This window comes from Lycium barbarum, chromosome 7, assembly GCF_019175385.1.
Source record: "Lycium barbarum isolate Lr01 chromosome 7, ASM1917538v2, whole genome shotgun sequence".
Lineage (NCBI taxonomy): Eukaryota > Viridiplantae > Streptophyta > Magnoliopsida > Solanales > Solanaceae > Lycium > Lycium barbarum.
Genome location: NC_083343.1, coordinates 25,877,178 through 25,899,004, shown reverse-complemented (window position 1 = coordinate 25,899,004; position 21,827 = coordinate 25,877,178). Strand labels below are relative to the sequence as shown.

The 21,827-nt window shown below is 39.2% G+C and overlaps 3 pseudogenes; all 3 read right to left on the bottom strand.

Moving 5' to 3' along the window:
- Nucleotides 1–1,669: 1,669 nt before the first annotated feature.
- LOC132601422 (uncharacterized protein Os08g0359500-like) lies at nucleotides 1,670–2,358 on the bottom strand (annotated as a pseudogene).
- A 1,669-nt stretch (nucleotides 2,359–4,027) lies between these two features.
- Nucleotides 4,028–4,832, bottom strand: LOC132601421 (uncharacterized protein OsI_027940-like; annotated as a pseudogene).
- A 1,580-nt stretch (nucleotides 4,833–6,412) lies between these two features.
- LOC132601420 (uncharacterized protein OsI_027940-like) lies at nucleotides 6,413–7,097 on the bottom strand (annotated as a pseudogene).
- Between the last annotated feature and the right edge of the window lie 14,730 nt (nucleotides 7,098–21,827).

Below are 21,827 nucleotides of genomic sequence, written 5' to 3'. Positions count from 1 at the left end.
ATAGCGGGCCCGCTGTAGCGGATGACGTAGACTAGACCCCTATTTAATGCTAAGTTTTATTGTTCCTAAGTGTCTTAAAAGAGAATTGAAAAGGTTCTAAGTAGATTTCTCTTGGGGGTAAGTTCTCTAACCTTGATTTCATTCATTTACCTTTCTTAAGCTTGAATCCATGATAGAAAATCTATAGAACTTCAGGAAGAAGATGGGTTTTGACATTTACTTCATTAGTTGATAATTAGTCTTCCAATATGAGATTTACTAATAGATTTACCTAATCTAAGAATGGAATTTGATGAATTAGTGACCCATAAGCTTGAATCCTCCATTATAGTTGAAGAATTGAAAGATTGAAAGTTAGGGTTTACCCAAATTAGGGGTTTTGACTTGAATGATGAAATTGACCTATTCTTGAGTTAATTTTTAAATTGGGGAGTAGAATTTATCTACTAGAATGTGGGATTACCTATTCCATCTTTGAAATACCTGATTTACTGTTGTGGGCCCGTTTCCCCCTTTTTCTTGGTTGATTTTGATTCGAACGGTTGTATAGAAATATGGGTATAGTTGCTCCTTATTTCTAACTTAGAATTCGATAATGGATAGACTTTGATAACTTGGAGGCTCTCTGGAAAGGCAAGGTTAAGGTTTGATTATTTGCAGTCCAGCTCGGCAGCTAGGCAGGTTACAACTTACCTTCTGGTTAGACGTCGGTTAGCGAAGCATATATAGAGTTAGTTATTATCGGAGAAAGCATGTTACTCCTTCGAGTATAAACTTGGGATGGAATACTTAGGTTTTGTATTGTTGACTGATTTTTGGGCTTGTTGCATCTTTTTGATTTCTTGGCTTGTTGCCAAGTGTTTGATATTGGATTTGCACTTAGTTTCCATATCGTGATTGTGATATAGTTATCTCTCACTTATCTTGGTATTTTTATGGATAGAGGGAAGAACTTGACTTAATCTTGTTATTATAATTTGCATCTATGTGTGGCACGATTGGCATTGATATGATTTCACTTGACATTGATATTATGCATGACAATCATCCTCATTTTACCAGATATATTAATATGAGCTTTGACTTGGTATTGATAATGATAGTGAGACAAAGGAACATCCAAGGTCTTTGTCGGATTGTATATGAGAGGGATGAGTGTCCGATACCCGAGGTCTTTACCGGGATTGTGAGAGTTGTACATGGACTTTGCGGGTCCCCATTGGTCATGACTATCGAGGCGTGGAGGTATTCCATCCGTAGCATGTGTGTACGGACATTACATCTGGACAGTACATTGCATTGCATATTTACTCATTACTATATTCACCAAGTTCTTGGATTCTGACTTGAAACTTCTATACTTGAGTTGTTATTCTTGGGCTGTGATTGAGTGTGTACTTGATTGCGAGCATGTCTATTCTTCAGTTTCTCCCTTTAAATATGATAGTTAACTGTTGTCGTCCTATGATACCTACCAGTATATAGTGTTTGTACTAACACTACCTTGCTGAACTCTTTTCTGAGTGCACAGTACGTGACAAGCTCTACCATGTCACTCTAGTGCATTGGTGAAAGCAAGCCAATTGATCTCTACAGCAATGTCTACTACTTATGCACTCAAGAGCTGGGCTAAGCTTCATCTTCTTCCCTATGCAGCCTCACCTTCTGCCTAGCTGCTGATGTCTGCTCCTTTAGATTTCGCATCTACTGTCTCTACAGCTTTAGCTGAATCCTTTGTCACTTCTTGCTCTTCACTGTCGCTATCATCAAGGAATCCCCCATATCATCTCCAATTTCACCCATCATGCCACCCATTCCACCAATCATTCCAACTATTCTACCTATTCCACCTTTCGTTGAAGCTGTATCACCACCACCCATTCCACCAATCATTGAAGCCATATTAGCACCTCCCGTTCCACAGAACTTCGATAAATCCATTCCATTCAAACCCATATCGCCAGGAATTGCATCAGGTTCATCATCTTCAGCCACCCACTTGTCCAAATCTACTTTCACATAGTGTGGTGCTTTCCTGTCTCGTGACAGTACTTATTTTTCTCTCCTCAACATTAACTTCTGAAGCTCAAGTTTCAATTCGTAGAGACGGTCTCCGACCCGCCAGTAGCATAGACGTTTAAAACTCCCTTTGGCTACAAGTTTACTTCTAGATCTTTAGCATCCCGTAATATCACTGTGAGATACACCACATCAGGACTCTGTGCCTACTTGACTTCTAGATGGAGGGTTATGTTTGAATTTAGTGTCTAGACTGAGCAGATGAATGCAACTTTACTATGACTTATATCGTATGTATTATTTGTTGCATACAGCACGCGTGCAACGCACATGCGACATACGTTTTCCAATATATTTCCTTAAACATAATTATTATCTTAATCGGTATATAATTATTTGAACAATATATATTACTAATTGTTTTTATTTTTAAATAAGCAAGATTGATTATAGTAAAATATATCTACCTCACCAATTGTTCATGAGGATCTTCCGAATAATTTTAGAAATTTCCCAAATAAAGTATTGTAGTTTTAACACCAATATTAACAGTGATACATTTTAGGTACAATGACAACTCAGATGACTTTGCCGGCGAACAAAATCCATATCTAATCGATGAAATAAATTTTATCTTTCTTTTATGTTGGGTAATACCAAACGCATTAACTTAACTTATTAACAAGAAAGCAAAATTGAAAAAGAAAATGGCATGGAGGATATAGGGAAGCGTCGGAAGTTCTGGAGAAAGAAAGAGTGATAGAGAGAAAAGGGAGAAAGAATAACAAAGAGAAGAAAAAAACCTAAAAGGAAAAATAAATTATTAAGAAAGTATAATTATGTATAATATATTGTTATCCAATTAGATGATGACATATGTACAATTGGGAATAATTTTTCGTTATAGTTTTCTCTCCTTCATGAATTTCATAAATCGATAACACTTTCTTCCCACGTCACCCGTCAAGGGGTTATATATTTCATTTCAGACTAGAATATAACCACCCGTAGAGTTAAAATGCTACATTGAGTTCTGCGGACATGTTTAGCTGGGGGGATGTTGCCTTTTCCCTATGACTTATATCACCTGTACTATTTGTCGCGTATGGCACACTTGTCAAAAAATGATTCATAAAAAGTATTTATACACTAAATTGGGATAAAATTATTTGAATAATACACACTATTTATCATTTTGATTTCGAAATGAGTACGACCCATTATAGGTTAAAATACCTAATCCATTGATTGTTCATGTGGATTTTCCAAATCACTTTAGAGATTTCTCCGATAAAGTTTTTTTTTTTTTTTAACAACAATATAAAAAGTGACTCGTTATAGGTAAAACTATTGATGTCTTCCTTTGTAGACTAGAAAAAAACAATTGAATGAATTTAGAACATGAGAAAATGTAACATAGTAGAGGAACTCAACAGTATATTAGTGAGTATGGAAATGTCCGACTCCCTGCCTGATGATTTAGTTGTGGAGATCATACTGCGATTGACCTTGAAGTTTGCAGTTCAAGGCAAAGTTCTAAACATGAACCATAATGGTAGGATTTCTAATTTTTAAATTTCTCAATCAGTGTTACAACATAATCAATACATCAAATGTTTTATTCAGAAAATTCTATAAAATCTCTTTAATTTTTAAAAACTTAGCATTTACTTTAATTGAAAATTTTCAGTTTACTTTTCCGCTTTAAATATTTATGATATTATTATTTTATCCAGCTTTGATATTTTTTTTTCCAGTAGAACTTTAAAAAATAGTACAAAATTACAAAACCCAACATTTCAGAGCATAGAGGTATGTCTTACCTCTCATGTGGATGAATAATATTGTCCCACACAACAAACTCCCATGCGCGATAAGCTTATTTACTTTCATGAATTGAAATGGACTTATAACCATGTCACTCTATTATATTGTAGAAAAAAAGCCAATGGATCTCTGCAAGCTACTATTTATTCACTCAAGAGCTTGGCTGAGCTTCCTTTCTTCCTTATGCAGCCTCACCTTCTGCCTTGCTGCTGATGTCTGCTCCTTTAGGTTTCGCATATACAGTCTCTGAAGCATTAGATGAATCCTTTATCACTTCTTTCTCTTCATCATCGCTATCATCAAGGTCACCGCCCATATCACCTCCCATTCCACCCATCATTGAAGCCATATCACCTATTCCACATATCATGCCACCCATTCTACCCATCATTCCAGCCATTCCGCCAATTACACCCATCATTGAGGCCATCACCTCCACCCATTCCATCCATCATTGAATCCATATCACCACCTACCATTCTATTGAATTTCGATAAATCCATTCCATTTATATCCATATCGCCAGGACCAGCATCAGGGTTCATCATCTTCACCAACCCACTTATCCCAATCTACTTTCACACAATGTGGTGTTTTCCCGTCTCTACACAATATTTTGTTCCACCATTTTGGCTATGATTTTTATGAAATGCAGAATATACTTCTAGTGCTAGTGCTGATTTAATTTTTCTCTCCTCAACATTAATTTTATCCTAGAGCTCTAGTTTTAATTTGTAGAGATGGTCTCCTACCCCACCAGTAGAAGAGAAGTTAAAAACTCCTTCGATCTCCAAGTTCACTTTTAGATCTTTTGCATCTGGTAATATCATAGTGAGATACACCACATCAGGCCTCTGTGCCCACTTGACTTCTGGATGAAGGCTCGTGTTTGAATTTAGTGTCTGGGCTAAGCAGATGAATGCAACATAAATATGACTTACATTGTATGTACAATTTGTTGCGTGCGGAACGCGTGCAACAAACATGAGACATAGGTGTCCCAGTATAGTTCCTTAAATATACTTATTCTCATAATCGGTATATAATTTTTTGAACAATATATATTACTAATTGGTTTTATTTTTAAATGAGCAAGATACATTATAGATAAAAATATCTACCTCATGGATTGTTCATGAGGATCTTCTGAATAATTTAAGAGAATTCCCCAACAAAGTATTGTACGTTTAACACAAATATTGACATTGACACATTTTAGATAAAAGATCAACTCGGATAACTTTTTCGGCAAAAAAAAATCCATGTCCAATCTATGAAATAAATTTTATCGTTCTTTTGTGATGGATAATACTAAAAGGATATATTGTCATCCAATTAGAAGATGACATATGTACAATTGGGGATAATTTTTAGTTATAGTTTTCTATCCCTCACGCTTTGCATAAATTGATAACATTTTTTCCCACGTCACCTGTTAAGGGGTTATGTGATTCACTTTTGACTAGAATATGGGGGGTAAAAACGCTCGTAAAGTTAAACGGTAAATTGATTTTAGCAGCCGGGGGGGGGGGGGGGAATGCCTTTTCCCTATGACTTATATCATCTATACTATTTGTCGTGTGTAGCACACATGTCCAAAAATGATTCACTAAAAGTATTTATACTCTACATTGGGTTAAAATTATTTGAATAATATTTATTATTTATCATTTTGATTTTCAAATGGGTAAGACCCATTATAGGTTAAAATACCTACTTCATTGATTGTTCATGTCGTTCTTCCGAATCACTTCACAGATTTCTCCGATGAAGTTTTGTTTTTTACATCAATATGAACGGTGACTCGTTTTAGGTAGAACATTTGATGTCTTCCTTTGTAGACTAGAAAAAAAGAATTGAACTAATTTTGGACATGAGAAAAGGCAACATAGTAGAGGAACTCAACAGTATATTAGTAAGTATGGAAATATCCCACCCCCTGCCTGATGATTTAGCTGTGGAGATTATCCCGTGCTTGACCTTGAAGTTTGTAGTTCAAGGTAAAGTTCTAAACATGAAGCATAATGGCAGGATTTCTAATTCTTGAATTTGTCAATCAGTGTTACAACATAATCTATACGTCAAATAGTTTATTCAGAAAATTCCACAAAATCTCTGTAAACCCTATCCCAACAACTTATTGTGAGATAAATTTAGAGTATGTCATTGAGTTTTGGCCTCATTCAAGGGTCTGATTCTCTTTGATTTTTTTAAAAATAGAATTTACTATATTTGAAAATTTTCAGTTTACTTTTTGCTTTAAATATTTATGATATTATATATGGCAGCTTTAATATTATTTTTTCCAGTAGAACTTTAAAAAATAGTACAAAACCCAACATTTCAGGGAATGGAGGTATGTTTTCAAGTTCATGTGGCTGAAAATGATAATATTGACCCTCACAACAAACTCCCATGCGCGATAAGCTTCTTTACTTTCATGAATCGAAAGGGACGACTTACAACAATGTAACTCTAGTGTATTGCTAAAAGCAAGCCAATGGATCTCTGCAGCAATGTCTACTATTAATGAACTCAAGAGCTTGGCTAAGCTTCTTCTTCTTCCTTATGCAGCCTCACCTTCAGCCTTACTGTTGATGTCTGAACCTTTAAGTTTCTCATCTACCGTCTCTGAAGCTTTAGATGACGCCTGTGTCACTTCTTGCTCTTCATATTCACTATAATCATAGTCATCCCCCGTATCACCTCCTATTCCACCAATCACCTAAGCCATGTCACCCATTCGACCCATTATGCCACCCATTGCGCCCATTATACCCATCATCGAATCCATATAAACACCACCCATTCCACCCACCATTGAAGCCATATCACTACCTCCCATTCCATAAAATTTTGAGAAATCGATTCCATTCATATCCATCTTGCCAGGACCAGCATCAGGTTCATCATCTTCATCCACCCACTTGTCCCAATCTACTTTCACTCAATGTGGTGCTTTCCCATCTCCATGCAATAATTTGTTCCAATATTTCAGTTATGCTTTTTACAAAATCTAGATATATTTCTCGTTTCTGTACTTATTTAATCTTGCTCTCCTCAACATTAACTTTATCCTAGAGCTCTAGTTTCAATTCGTAGAGATAGTCTCCAGCCCCACCAGTAGAAGAGATGTTAAAAACTCCTTCTATCTCCATGTTTACTTTTGGATCTTTTGCATCAGGTATTATCACCGTGAGACACACCACATCAAGCCTCTGTGCCCACTTGACTTCTGGATGGAGGCCCATGTTTGAATTTAGTGTCTAGCCTGAGCAGATGAATGCAACGTTAGTATGACTTATATCGTATGTACTATCATTGCGTGCGGCACGCGTGCAATGCACATACAACATACGTGTCCCAGTATATGTAAAGAACCTTCCGGTTGTTATGGAAAATATAGGGTCACTCCACTAAATAGAACCTTTCCAAGGGTAGTACGAGCTAATAGAAGCTCGATTATATAAGTCTAAGAACTGAAAACTAGACTTGTTTGTGGTTCTTTTTTTTTATATTGAGTCCGTCGAGGGGTGACACAGAAAATTAAGACTCCGTTGGGAATTCCGAGGCCACGGGTGGATTCGTATGACGTCTTTATGTATATGTGCATGTTTGGTTTGTGTTTTTGAGGCCTCGGATGAAATTTTGGGTGATAGAGGAAACAACTGGGCAAGAGTCGAGCTCACTGCCAAAATGGCACTACTGCAGTGATAGTTGTGCCGCTGCGACAGTACCGCTGTAGCGGTGGGTTCACCACAGCCAACGGTCAGCCAAGATCTGTGTGTCCACTATAGCGGGCCATGTAATGTTATGGCAGTATAGATACAACGGTACATAGCCCACCATAGCAATGGTTGAGTTTCCATTGGTCCATTGACTGCTATAAAGAGACCGCTGCAGCGATGGTTTGACAGCTGCTGCAGTCGACGGGGGCAGATTTCGTGTTTTAAAGACTTAGTCTCACATTCTTTATTCATAATACCCTAACACAGTTTCCGACAAGCCCTTAAGGTTAAATTTCAAGCTAGGGCAAGACAACTCTTGAGAGGTAAGTTTCATTTATTCCTTCCAACCATTCCGTATCATCTTCATGATTATCATCATGTTTATGGGTCTTCAATGGTAGAATTGTAATAGAAACCCTAGAATTTAATAAAACCTTCTAAACTTTATGGGTTATGGTTGTTATCACTTATTTATCATCTAAAGGTTTGGTTTAACTCCTCTTAATCATGAATTGAATCCTTAGAGCCATACACTAAGTGAATTGAGACCTAGGGTTCTATCTATAAAAATGGTATCTTGACCATGAAAACTGCTTGTAGTGGGAATGTTTATATAATATTGTTATGATTGGATGATTAGTGATTACTAAAGCTTTTTTTTAGGTAGCTTTACACCTAGAAAATCATCCACCCATTGGAATGGTGGCAAAGGGAAGTGTATTCTTGAATTGGTACTTGTGATTTGAGTAATTGTGACTCATTGAGCCTTCTATTTCTAGACTTTGAGCGTTCTGAGGCTTCAAGGAAGGGAAAAGCTGTAGCAGAGTGACTTGCGTTGTTCCAGCTCTACGTATAAGGTAGGTTACGCTCTACTTGAGTTACACTTTGGTTAGTTGATTGTATGTTTTGTGAATTCTGTAGGAGAAAACATGTCTAGTTTTCATGCATGATATTGTGTGGTTGAACTCCTATGTGACTACGATTGAGTGATTGTGTAGGCTTCGTGCCACTATTTCTGTGTGTTAAATTCTGCAGTAGATGTGTTTATGATGAGAATCTAATATAATCTTCTCGGCGATATTGTGATATGAAATAATGACTTGAGCATTGATAATGAGAAGGTAAGAAATATTTTCCTGTAAAGAGGTATGGAAAGGCACAAATGTGACCTAGATTATTGGTTCGTGGTCCGAGGTTAGTTCCGAAAACGAGAGGTACAATTACATGTCCCGCGTCCGAGGTTCGTTTCAGAGCGGAGGTTTATGCTTGGCTCCTAGGAGTGAATCCAGAACGAGTGGTACATGGACACCCTGGGTCCCCTGTAAGTCATGACTGCTGAGCAATGACATCAGTTAGAATGTATGTACAGTAAGTATGGTTATTGGGGGTAAACTTATTCCCGTTTATAGTTTCCGTTGATTATGATTTTTGATATCTTGGTGACTTGATTTTGTGATTATCCTTGGTTGACTTGTCGTGGCTTATTGATTTCATGTATGTTGGCTGGCTTGTTTATTCAATTGATGTAACGACCCATTTAGCCGTTATAGTTTCTTGATCCATTTAACCTTTTTGACCCTTCCCCAAGTTCTGTTAGTATGATCTATGACTTAATGAAGTCACTGGGTTGGATTCCGCAAGGTTCGAGTGTAAATTGAGTCATTAATGGAGAAGCTAGTTAAGTTAGCGAGTTAGAGTTGACCACGGTCAACGTCAGGTTGGGATGACCATGTGTCGATGTTTTGAAAGTTCCACCATATTAATATGATGATTTTTAACTTGTCCACAACTTTCGGTGAGGTTCCAAAGAGTTTCAGATGGGTTTGGGTTTTGTCGCGCTCGTATTCAATGTTTTTGCCGGAGGTATGTGGATATAAATGGCTCCAGATTGATCATCCGAACTTTGTTTTGTTGAGGTTTCAACCATTAGATCCATATCAAAATTATGAAGCTATAGGAAAAAGAATCGTCGCATTTTGCCTCCGGATGAGGGAGTTATGTCCGTTTTCATTCTGGTTGTTTCAGCTGGCTGCTGGCAGCCACCAAAGGGCTGCTATAGTGGGACTGTTGGAGCGGCCATGGTGACCACTATACCGACAGAAGGGGGTAGAATATACTCTTTTAATTCCCTAACCCCTACCCATTAACCCCAAGACCCCAAAGTTAGTTTTCAAGAGAGAGAGGCAAAGTTCATCCCATTTATTGATAAAAGCATCTTGGAGGGTAACTCTCCACCTTTATTTGTTCGTTTTCCTTTCTTCTTCAAGTTCCATGATTAGTTTAAAGTCCATCAATGGTGGGTGAAAATCCTAGAACTCTAGAATTAGTAAACCCTTAAATAATTGGCGGGTTGTTGATTTTATTGTTGATTAATCATCTGAGAGTATAGATTATCACTTTCTAGGAAAGGAATTTGGTTTCTTATGGTTGAAATTGCAAGTTGAACCTTAGGGTTCTAATGAAAATGGAAGTTTTGTTCTAAAATCTATGGGAAAGGGTAAAATTGATTAGAAACCCATTAATTGAAGGTTAACGATTGTAGAGATAAAAGTTATGATAAATTCACCATTAAAGGATGGTTTCCTCCATTGAAAGGGGTAGAGGTAAGTGGGTCTTCTTCCCCAAATTGTTGTTCTTTTTTAAATACACGATTTGTTGCTTATTTAGCATCACATTGGTAGACTTTGACCGTTATAAGGTGCTTCGGAAATAGAAGACTCGTGTGGAGTAGTTCGTGGCTCCTATTCAGCATTCGAGGTAGGTTATGGCTTACTCGAGTTAGGCTTTGATTAGCGAAACACATGTATTGTGTAGAATTGACGGGATAAAGCATGATTAGGTCTTCAGACATGGTGTTGTGGTTGGATATTAGCTAGATTGGTATGATTTCTGATTTTGTGGGCTCGTCGCCATTACTTTATGTACTGAAATATGAGGTGTAGTCGTATTCATATTGTGGCTATTCGAGATGAATTTCTGTTAGTTTGGTTGATGGAGGCTTGTTGCCTTGTTATTGTGATTAGACGTATTACCTAAATTGTTGTGTGGTCCCACGAGTTGTACTAAATTTTATCTTATTGTGACACATATCACCAGAGAAAGGAAGGATAATGGGTATATACCTGAATCATGATTTATATATTTATATGATAGTACGTAGATAAAAATTTGAGGTATGATTTACTGTTGATGATAATATATAGAACAACGGAGCATCTTGGTAATACAAGACTTAGTGTGAGGCGTACTTGCTATATGTGGAAGTAAAGAGAGACATAGACTCTTATGTTGGGTGAGATAGTTTGTATGATCCATTTCGTGGTTGAGTTGATCCAAGTCTTGGTACGACTTGTGGCTTGTGACTTGTACCTTCACTGTTGCTTTATTGGTTTAAATTGATTTACTATGTTTACACTCATTTATGCATTCATACACTCATACATGATGGAAATGGTTCGGTAAGGATTCATGATAGACTTGTGGCAGGATGCCTTGTGTTTGACATTAATATTGCTAATTGTTCATAGTCCATACATACTAATGAACTGATATAAATTGTGATGTGTAATTAGTGAATAAGTTAATGTAATCTTCTTGTTCAACCTGTGATGCTATTTGAGGCTAGTTGTGAGCTCGTGGTCCGAGGTTCGTTTCGAAAACGAGTGGTATATATATATATATATATATATATATATATATATATATATATATATATATGTATGTATGTATATATGTATGTATGTATATATATGTATATGTATATATTTATATAGGTATATATTTGTGCCTTTTCATCTATATGTATATATATATATATATGTATGTATATATATGTATATATACATGGTTAATATAAAATCGGACTTGACTAAATAGATGACTTGTGTGTTGGTTCGCCCACTAGGAGTTAGTGTGGGTGTCATTCATGGCGGGTTGGGTCGTGACAGAGTTGGTATCAGAGCTTTAGGTTCGTCGATCTCAACGTACAAGGACATGTCTAGTAGAGTCTTGTGGATCGGTAGAGAGACGTCAATACTTATCTTCGAGAGGCTATTGGGCACTAGTAAAATTCCTTTTTCTTTCTTTCTTTCGTGCTACTTGATTCCAATTGGTATCTATTGATTCAAATTGGTATCTAACTATTCTTCATTCTCTCACAGATGGCGAAAACACGCGCGGCAGTAGGTAGAGGTAGAGGTGGAGGCAGAGGAGCTGGCGGAGGGGAGGCCCCAGGAAGGGGCGTCCCAATGGTTGACCTCGTGCCTCCAGTGGTTCCTAACGAGGTACCGGGAGATGTAGCTGCACTAGCCCAGCCAGCAGCAGTACCACTTTCGCCAGGAGCTGCAACTGTTCAAGGTATACTAGATGCTATGGCACAAGTACTGAATTGGTTGCACGGGTTAGCACAGGTCGGAGCTATACCAGCCAGTCCAGCAGGTAGGGGCGCAAGAGTAGCAGCCCAGGTCCGGATAGAGCACAGGCTCTAGGGGTTCAGCATGTCGAAGCAGTGGCACCTCGCTTGGAGGAAGTTTCGAGTTTTGAGGCCTTTCCGAGGCCAGTTGTCGGGCCGGTAATGACTGGTGAAGAGCATGATCTGTTTTAGAGGTTCACTGAAATGAAGCCTCCTGCATTCTATGGTACTGAGTTAAATGATGCATACGAGTTCATTATAGACTGTCACGAGACGCTCTATAAGATGGGGGTCGTGGACAAGTACGGTGTAGAGTTTGTGACCTTCCAGTTCTTGGGTGATGCCAACCTATGTGGAGTGTAGGCTAGCTGGGTCTCCTCTATTGACTTGGGTTCAGGTTTATTCTGTGTTCTTGGATAAGTTTGTTTTGCGTACTCTGAGGGACCGAAAAAAGGATGAGTTCGCTAATATTGATCAGGGCAACTCGTCTGTTCCTGTGTACGAGTCCCGTTTTCACTCCTTGTCTAGTTATGCTCTTCAGTTGCTGCCTAATGAGAGGGAGAGGATCCGGCAATTCGTGAAAGTTTTGAACACTGGACTTCAGCTATCAGCTCTTCAGCTTGTAACCACCGAGGCTTCAATCTAAGAGTTAGTGGAGCATGTCCGTATTGTTGAGTGTATTAAGCAGGAGAGTAACACGAAGAAGGTAGAGAAGAAGGCCCTAAGGGGTGGGACTTTCAACAACTCCTTCTCGAGGGGTCAGAGTTCGCAGGTATATTCAGGGCGTCCGGTTTAGTCCGCAAAGTAGGTATCAGCTGGGGGCCCATCAGGGATGAATTATCAGGCTTCTAGTTCGCATGGAGGTTACACTGCTTCATCAGCTTCTGTTCAGCGGCCTACACTGGACTGTGCTTGCATGGAGTGTGGTGAGATAGGGAATATAAAGAGGTATTGCCCCAAACTCAGACAGAGCGGGGATAGGACTCCGTATCAGGCTCCTCGAACTCCGTTTGCACCAAATAGAGAGGGTAAGGATCGTGTACCGACAGGGCGGGTGTAACACCCCGCACCTTTAACCTAAGCTTTGACCATGATCCTAGACTTAGAAAACCAGATAAAGAATGTGGGAATTGGAATTTCGCTCTTCAGTTGTAAGATGGGGGTTTACTCCCATCAACAGTGACCGTATTTCAGTATACGGGTTGTATTTCAAGTCGTAAATTAGTGCCAAAGATTTCTGAGCATTCTAGAATATGGCATTTGGAGGTTACATTGTCAAATACAGACCGTATTTCAAAATATAGCCCGTATTTCAAAATGTATTTGGAATTTGGGAAAATTTCCTTGATGAAAGTTGTAGAGCTTTGAAATACCTTTCCAACGGTATATTATGAGGGTCAAACGGACATCTGTACAAAAGGTTATGGCTATTTTAATGAAGAGTCAAAATGTAGTCCACAGAGAATACGGACCGAATTTTAAAATACGGCCCGTCTTTCAAAATACGGCCAGTATTTTGCTGGGCGTAAAATTCAATTTTCCAGAATAGTATATATTCGTCCATATCAGTCCAAATCATTATTTTTCATTCCTTCAAGCCCTAGAACGACCTCCTACCCTCTCCCATCATCAAGAACACCAAGGTAAGCCCACTCTAATTATTCCAAGTCAATTCTAATACATATCCTTCTAATATAAAAAAGAAATCATCATTCCTAACCTAGGGTTTTCAAGAAAACCCATCTCAAGTTTCAAGAATTCAAGATTTTTGAAATCTTCTTCAAAGCTCAAGTCTTTAATTCAAGTTTTGGAGCTACTAAGGAATGTCGAACTTCTATCCATGTGTTGGAATCTCTACGTTCTTTCCCACGCTCTGTGTCTTGATATCCATGAAGTTCAAAGCCCAGGGCATTATGCCCAACTTTTTGGTAGCCCGTATTTATGTGTTTATAGACATGAATTCTGTATCTATATTCGTTATTTTATTCCTAATCTTTCATTACGGTTAATAGGAACCCTAGCTTAATCCATGAATCATTAATTCCTCCTCATGTGTTCTCATTATGTTTATATAAAACTTTGTGATTTTTATCTATCAAGTTACAAGCATGTTTTCAAGTTAATTATATATATATAATTATAAACTATTGTTATTACTCATGAATCAAGAACATGTTTGCTAGACTTTGACAAGTTATCTCATGAAACCATGTTACAAGATACTTCATAAAACCATGTTACAAGTTATTTCATGAAAATCATGGGCTTCTTAGCCAACTATATCATGTTCATGTTTTTGGGATTTGGTTAGTTAACCGAGAAGGCTCAGTAAATCCTGAAACTACGTAGCCACCATAGGATAAGGGTTGTCAGCAAGGAGGCAACACCTTCATTATGCAGTTTGGATCCTTACATGCTTATTATTACTTAAATCTCATATCCCTGGCAAGGTGTGAGTGTTCCGCTGGAAGGACACAAGTACCAGATCATGTTGTCGGTTATACTATAGCACTCCCCAAGTTACAAGAGGTTATATATACATGTATTTCTATTGATTTACTGTTTTCAAATTTCACTCACGCTTCATGCTCATGTTCAGGTTATATTCAGTTTCAGATCGTATCCTATACATATATTGTGCCATGTTCTCCATTTCAGCAGGTTTTACATACGAGTACCATTCATCATGTACTGAAATCCCTTTTTGCCCAGGGGCCTGCACTTCTTAGTGCAGATACCGATTTTTAGGAGCATACACCTGCGCAGTAGGATCACCTCAGTTATCAACTTATTGGTTAGCCCAACTTCTCTCGGGGTTCAATATGCTGTCTGCACTAGTATTCAGTTTATGGTAGTATAGGGTCATGTCCTGACAATTAGTATTTAGACATGTTTTAGGGGTTTCATAGACAGATGTTAGTTCACGGAGTCAATTGTGCTTTTATGTTTGCAGAGTATTACGTTTTTCATGATATTTCATGCTATGAGATTACTTCAAGACTTTATTCCTCAATTACGTTTCATGATTCATTTAAATTGCATCATATAGATTATGTTGTTTTGATGCCCATATTGACAAGCAAGCCATGAGGTTCACTCGGACACATGCAAGCAAAGCTCGAGTGCAGTGTTGCACCCAGGTCGTGGTTCGGGGCACGACAAAGCTTGATATTAGAGCCTAGGTTCAAGTGTCTTTAGGGAGTCTATGAAATCGTGTCCAGTGGGGTTACTTTTATATGTGTGAGGGCCCCATACATATAAATAGTTGACCACAAAGACATTTAGGATTGTCTCACTTCCTTTATATTGTGCAGTTAGGGCAGTGCTTTCAGGATGCCTTTCTAATTCGTGCATGTGCATATTTTTAGAAAATGCCTGTGAAAAGGAAGTATACCGGAAAGGCCACAGCCACCAGCCAGAGGGGTACCGCGTAAGAAACTCGCGAGAGACCGTTCCGACTCAGACAGCAGCCCCAACCGCTCCTACAGTTACACCTCCTAGTGATTCAGATGGGGATGTTTGGAATGCTATCAACATGCTCACACAACTACTAGCAGCTCAGGCCCAACGTTAGGAATCTGGGTCAAATTCAGGGAATAATGGAGAGTCTTCTAGGACTAAGGATTTTCTCAGAATGTATCCCTAGTCTTCACGGGGACAAATAAAGATGAGGACCCTCAGGACTACATTGATGCTCTTTAGAAAATCTTCAAGATTATGATAGTCATGAAAACCGAAGCAGCTACTTTTGGAGCTCATCAGCTACAGGGCATTGCTAAAACTTGCTATGAATCTTTGGAATTGTCTCGAGGTGAGGATGCACCTGAGGCTACATGGGATGAATTTACAAACACATTCCTGGACTATTTTATGCCAATAGAAGTCAGGGAGGCTAAGACTGAACAATTCCTGAAGCTTAAGCCGAATGGCAGGTCAATTTAAGATTACTATTTGGAATTTGTTAGTCTCGCTAAGCATCCTCCACATATGGTAACGGACATGAGAGCAAGGGTGGTAAGGTTCATTGGAGGTTTTGATTCCCATTCATATGATGCGACCAATATTGCTGCACAGAATAGGGGAATGACTATCTCCCAGATGGTTGCTTTCGTACAAGGGAACGAGACAAGGCTGAAGGAGGAGGAAGCCTTGCAGAAAGAGAAACACAAGGAGTTCAACAAGAGGGTCAAGTCTAACGGATAGTTCAGTGGTATTGGAAACAGAAAGTTCTTTAAGAACAGGTCAACCGGAACTGTTCCGTCCACAAAAAGTGATCCAGTTTCCAAGTTCAGGAAAGATAACCGTCAGTAGAATTTCAGGTCGTTAGCCTTCTAGTCTCAGGCCAGTGTGACTCAGAGTAACTTCACCAATCCGATTTGAGCTAAGTGTGGGAAGAGGCACCCTGGGCAGTGCCGCTCTGGATTGAATATTTGGTATGGGTATGGCCAGCCGGGACAACTTCACCGAGATTTCCCTTCAGTTAGACAGGGCACAGGAGGTAACTGGACTCAGTCAATAAATTCGTCAGTTCCTCATAATAACCAGACTCAGACAGGACGTGCACCAGCTAGATCCGGCAACACAAACGGTGCCCCAAATCGGTTGTTTGCTTTGACCAGACGTTAGCATATCGATGCCCGTACTGATGTTTTCACAGGTATACTCACCGTTTTCAGTTTCGATGTTTATGCTCTCATGGACCCTAGATCCACCCTATCCTATGTCACCCCTTATGTTGCAAAGAAATTTGGTATTGAACCCGAAAAGCTAAAAGAACCTTTTGAAGTGTCTACTCCAGTTGGTGAGTCAGTCATAGCCCGACGTGTCTATAGGGTCTGTCCAGTCAGAGTCTATCACCTTGTTGTTCCAATTGAACTATGTGAGTTAGAAATGGTAGATTTTGATGTAATCGTGGGCATGGACTGGTTATATTCATGTTATGCATCAGTTGATTGTAGAACCAAAGCTGTAAATTTCAAGTTTCCTAATGAGCCAATCTCGTAGTGGAAGGGTGATTCAGTAAGTCCCAAGGGTAGGTTTATTTCATTCCTCAAGGTAAGAAAAATAGTGTCTAAGGGTTATATCTATCATCTCGTTCGGGTTAGGGATTCAGCTTCCCACACCCCAACTCTTTAATCAGTCCTCGTTGTTAATGAGTTTCCAGAAGTCTTTCCCGAGGACCTTCTCGGAATTCCTCCTGAAAGGAAAATTGATTTTGTAATTGACCTACTCCCAGGTACGAAACCTATATCTATTCCACCTTATAGGATGGCTCCAGCTGAATTACGAGACTTTAAGGCTCAACTCAAAGATCTTCTAGACAGGGGTTTTATCTGACCCAGTGTCTCTCCATGGGGTGCCCCAGTCCTTTTCGTTCGCAAGAAAAATGGTCCTTTGCGTATGTGCATTGACTATCGCCAGCTCAATAAAGTCACGTCCAAGAACAAATACCCTCTTCCACGAATAGATGACTTACTTGATCCGCTACAGGGTGCCCAATGTTACTCCAAAATAGATCTTCGATCAGGTTGCCATCAGCTTAAAGTTAAGGGATAATATATTACTAAGACAGCCGTCAGAACCAGATACGGTCATTTCGAATTCTGTGTCATGTTCTTTGGTTTGACCAATGCCCCAACAGCTTTCATGGACCTCATGAATAGAGTATTCAAGCCATATCTCGACCACTTTGTCATTGTTTCCATAGATGATATCCTCATTTACTCCCGTAGTGAGGCCGAGCATGCAGAACACCTTCGTATAGTTCTTTAGATTCTCAAGGACCGTAAGTTATATGCAAAATTCTCTAAGTGTGAGTTCTGGCTCAAGTCAATAGCCTTCTTAGGTCATGTTATTTCTGGTAAGGGTGTTCAGGTTGACTCTCAGAAGAAGAAGGCTATTAAGAATTTGCCCAGACCCACATCAGTTTCAGAAATTCACAGTTTCTTAGGTCTAGTAGGCTATTACCGATGTTTTGTAGAGGGGTTTTCGTGTATTTCAGCACCATTGTCCAAGTAGATGAGAAAGGAAGTTAAATTTCAGTGGTTAGATGCCTGTGAGCGCAGTTTCGACTAATTAAAAACGAGATAGACTTCTGCTCCAGTTTTGATGCTACCAAAAGGAACCGAAGGGTTCGTGGTTTATTGTGATGCTTCGGGAGTTGGTCTCGGATGTGTCTTAATGCAGCATGGTAAGGTTGTAGCTTATGTATCTCGTCAACTCAACGTTCACGAAAAGAATTATCCGACTCATGACCTAGAGTTGGCAGCTGTAGTTTTTGCACTTAAGATATGGCGTCATTATTTGTATGGAGTGCATGTTGATATTTTCACAGATCATAAGAGCCTGCAGTATATCTTCAAGCAAAGAGAGTTGAATCTTAGGCAAAGAAGATGGATCGAATTTCTTAAGGATTATCATGTGGATATTCTTTATCATCCGGCGAAAGCGAATGTTGTAGCCGATGCTCTTAGTCGGCGTTCCATGGGGAGTTTATCCCACGTTGATACAGATAAGAGAATTATGACCAAGGTAGTTCATCGTTTAGCCAGTCTTGGAGTTCAACTTTAGGACTCCGAGGATGGTGGTGTGGTTGTTCAGAATAGAGTCCTTTCCTTTTTAGTGGTTGAAGTCAAAGAGAAACAGTTTAATGATCCCTATTTGTTGCAACTAAAAGAGGGGATTCACAAGCATAAGACGACGGCTTTTGAACAAAGGGGATATGATGGTACCTTGAGGTACCGAGGCAGATTGTGTGTTCCAGATGTAGATGGGCTCATAGAGCGAATCATGTCAGAAGCTCACAAGTCCAGGTATTCTATTCACCCATGCTCCACTAAGATGTATCATGATCTTAAGGAGATTTATTGGTGGAGTGGCAGATTTAGTAGCTAAGTGTCCGAATTGTTAGCAAGTGAAAGCCGAACACCAGAGGCCTGGTGGCTTGGCTCAGAATATTAATATTCCTGTCTGGAAATGGGAAATGATCAATATGGATTTTGTATCAGGTCTACCTCATTAAGCTAGGATACATGACTCTATTTAGGTGATCGTTGACAGACTTACTAAGTCGGTGCACTTTTTGCCAGTCAAGACCACAGATTCAGCAGAGGATTACGCCAAGTTACATGTTAATGAAATTATCAGATTTCATGGGACACCAATGTCTATTATTTCAGACCGTGGTGCTCAATTTATAGCGAACTTCTGAAAATCCTTTCAGAAAGGACTAGGTACCAAGGTGAACCTCAGCACAGCATTTCGTCCGCAGACAGATGGCTAGGCAGAACGCACTATTCAGACCCTTGAGGACATGTTGAGAGCATGTGTCCTAGATTTCAAGGGTAATTGGGATGATCACTTGCCCCTTATCGAGTTTTCCTATAATAACAGTTATCATGCTAGCACTGGGATGCCACCTTTTGAAGCTTTGTACGGGCGAAGGTGTAGGTCACCGATTGGTTGGTTTATAGTTGGTGAAGCAGAATTGTTAGGGACAGATGTGGTTTACCAGGCGATGGAGAAAGTCAAGTTGATTCAAGAGCGTTTGAAAATGGCTCAGGGTCGCCAGAAGTCTTATACAGATGTGAGGCGAAGGGACTTATAATTTTAAGTTAGTGATTGGTATTCCTTAAAGTCTCACCTATGAAGGGTGTTATTAGATTTGGAAAAAGGGGAAGCTTAGTCCCAAATATATTGGACCTTATAGAATTTCACAAAAAGTAGGTCTAGTAACTTATGAACTTGAGTTACCGCAAGATTTAGCTGCTGTACACCCAGTGTTTCATATATCCATGTTGAGGAAGTGTGTAGGAGACCCATCATTGGTTGTTCCTACTGATACTATAAAGTTAAGGACGGTTTGACTTATGAGGATATTCCCGTAGCCATTCTTGACCGTCAGGTTCGCAAGTTGAGAACTAAGGAAGTAGCCTCAGTGAAAGTCCTGTAGAGGAGTCAGAAAATTGAAGAGGCTACATAGGAAGCCGAAGAGGATATGAAATCTAGACACCCTTATTTGTTCGAAGAGCAAGCAGAGGATGCTCAAGGTAAATTCCCATAGCCCGTGCTATGACATGTTTTATGTTTCACGCTCATGTCATGTATCCAACGCTCATATTTCATGTGTCATACTTCAGCATCCCTGTTTTCATGTAATCATATCATTTCATGTCTCATGTTATGTTTTCTTCACATTTATGTATTCAAGCAATGCCCAGCCATATTTTTAACCATGACCCATCATTCGAGGATGAATGATCCCAAGGGAGAGATATTGTAACACACTGCACCTTTAACATAAGCTTTGACCATGATCCTAGACTTAGAAAAATAGATAAAGAATGTGGGAATCGGAATTTCCCTCTTCAGTTATAAGATGGGGCTTTACGCCCATCAACAGTGACCGTATTTCAGTATACGGCCCGTATTAAACTAGTACCAAAGATTTCTGAGCTTTCTGGAATTTGGCATTTGGAGGTTACATTGTTAAATACGGACCGTATTTCAAAATATGACCTGTATTTCAAAACCTATTTGAAATTTGATAAAACTTCCTTCATGAAAGTTGTGGAGCTTTGAAATACCTTTCCAACGGTATATTATGCGGGTCAAACAGACATTTTTGCAAAGAGTTATGGCTATTTTACTGAAGAATCATAGTGCAGTCCACACAGAATACGAACCGTATTTCAAAATACGGCCGGTATTTTGCTAGGCGTAAAATTTAATTTTCCAGAATAGCATATATTCGTCCATATCAGTCAAAATCATTATTTTTCATTCCCTTAAGCCCTAGAACGACCTCCTACCCTCTCCCATCATCAAGAACATCAAGGTAAGCCTACTATAATTATTCCAAGTCAATTCTAATACATATCCTTCTAATCTAAACAAAAAATCATCATTCCTAACCTAGGGTTTTCAATAAAACCCATCTCAAGGTTCAAGAATTCAAGATTTTTTTGAAATCTTCTTCAAAGCTCAAGTCTTTAATTCAAGTTTTGGAGCGATTAAGGCCCGAGTGTCGTGTTGCGCCCAAGGGCATGGTTCGGGGCGCGACAAAACTTGTTATCAGAGCCTAGGTTCAAGTGTCTTTAGGGAGTCTATGAAGTCGTGTCCAGTAAGGTCACTTTTATATGTGTGAGGGCCCCATACATATAAATAGTTGACCACCAAGATATTTAGGATTGTCTCACTCTTAATATTCTAGATCGTGCAGTTAAGGCAGTACTTTCAGGATGCCTTTCTAATTTGTGCATGTGCGTATTTTAAGAAAATGCCTAAGAAAAGGAAGTACACCAGAAAGGACACAACCACCAGCCAGTGGGTTACCACGTAAGCAACTCGCGAAGAGACCGTTTCGACTCAGACAGAAGCCCCAACCGCTCCTACAGTTACACCTCCTAGTGATTCGGATAGGGATGTTTGGAATGCTATCAATATGCTCACACAACTGGTAGTAGCTCAGGCCCAACATCAGGAATCTAGGTCAAGTTTATGGAATAATGGAGAGTCTTCTAGGATTAAGGATTTTCTCAGAATGTATCCCCAACCTTCACGGGGACAAAGAAAGATGAGGACCCTCAGGACTACATTGATGCTCTTTAGAAAATCTTCAGGATTATGACAGTTATGAAAACCGAAGCAGCTGCTTTTCAATCTCATCAGCTACAGGGAATTGCTAAAACTTGGTATGAATATTTGGAATTTTCCTGAGGTAAGGATGCACCAGAGGCTACATGGGATGAATTTACAAACGCATTGCTGGACCATTTCATGCCAATAGAAGTCAGTGAGGCTAAGGCTGAACAATTCCTAAAGCTTAAGCAGAATGGCAGGTC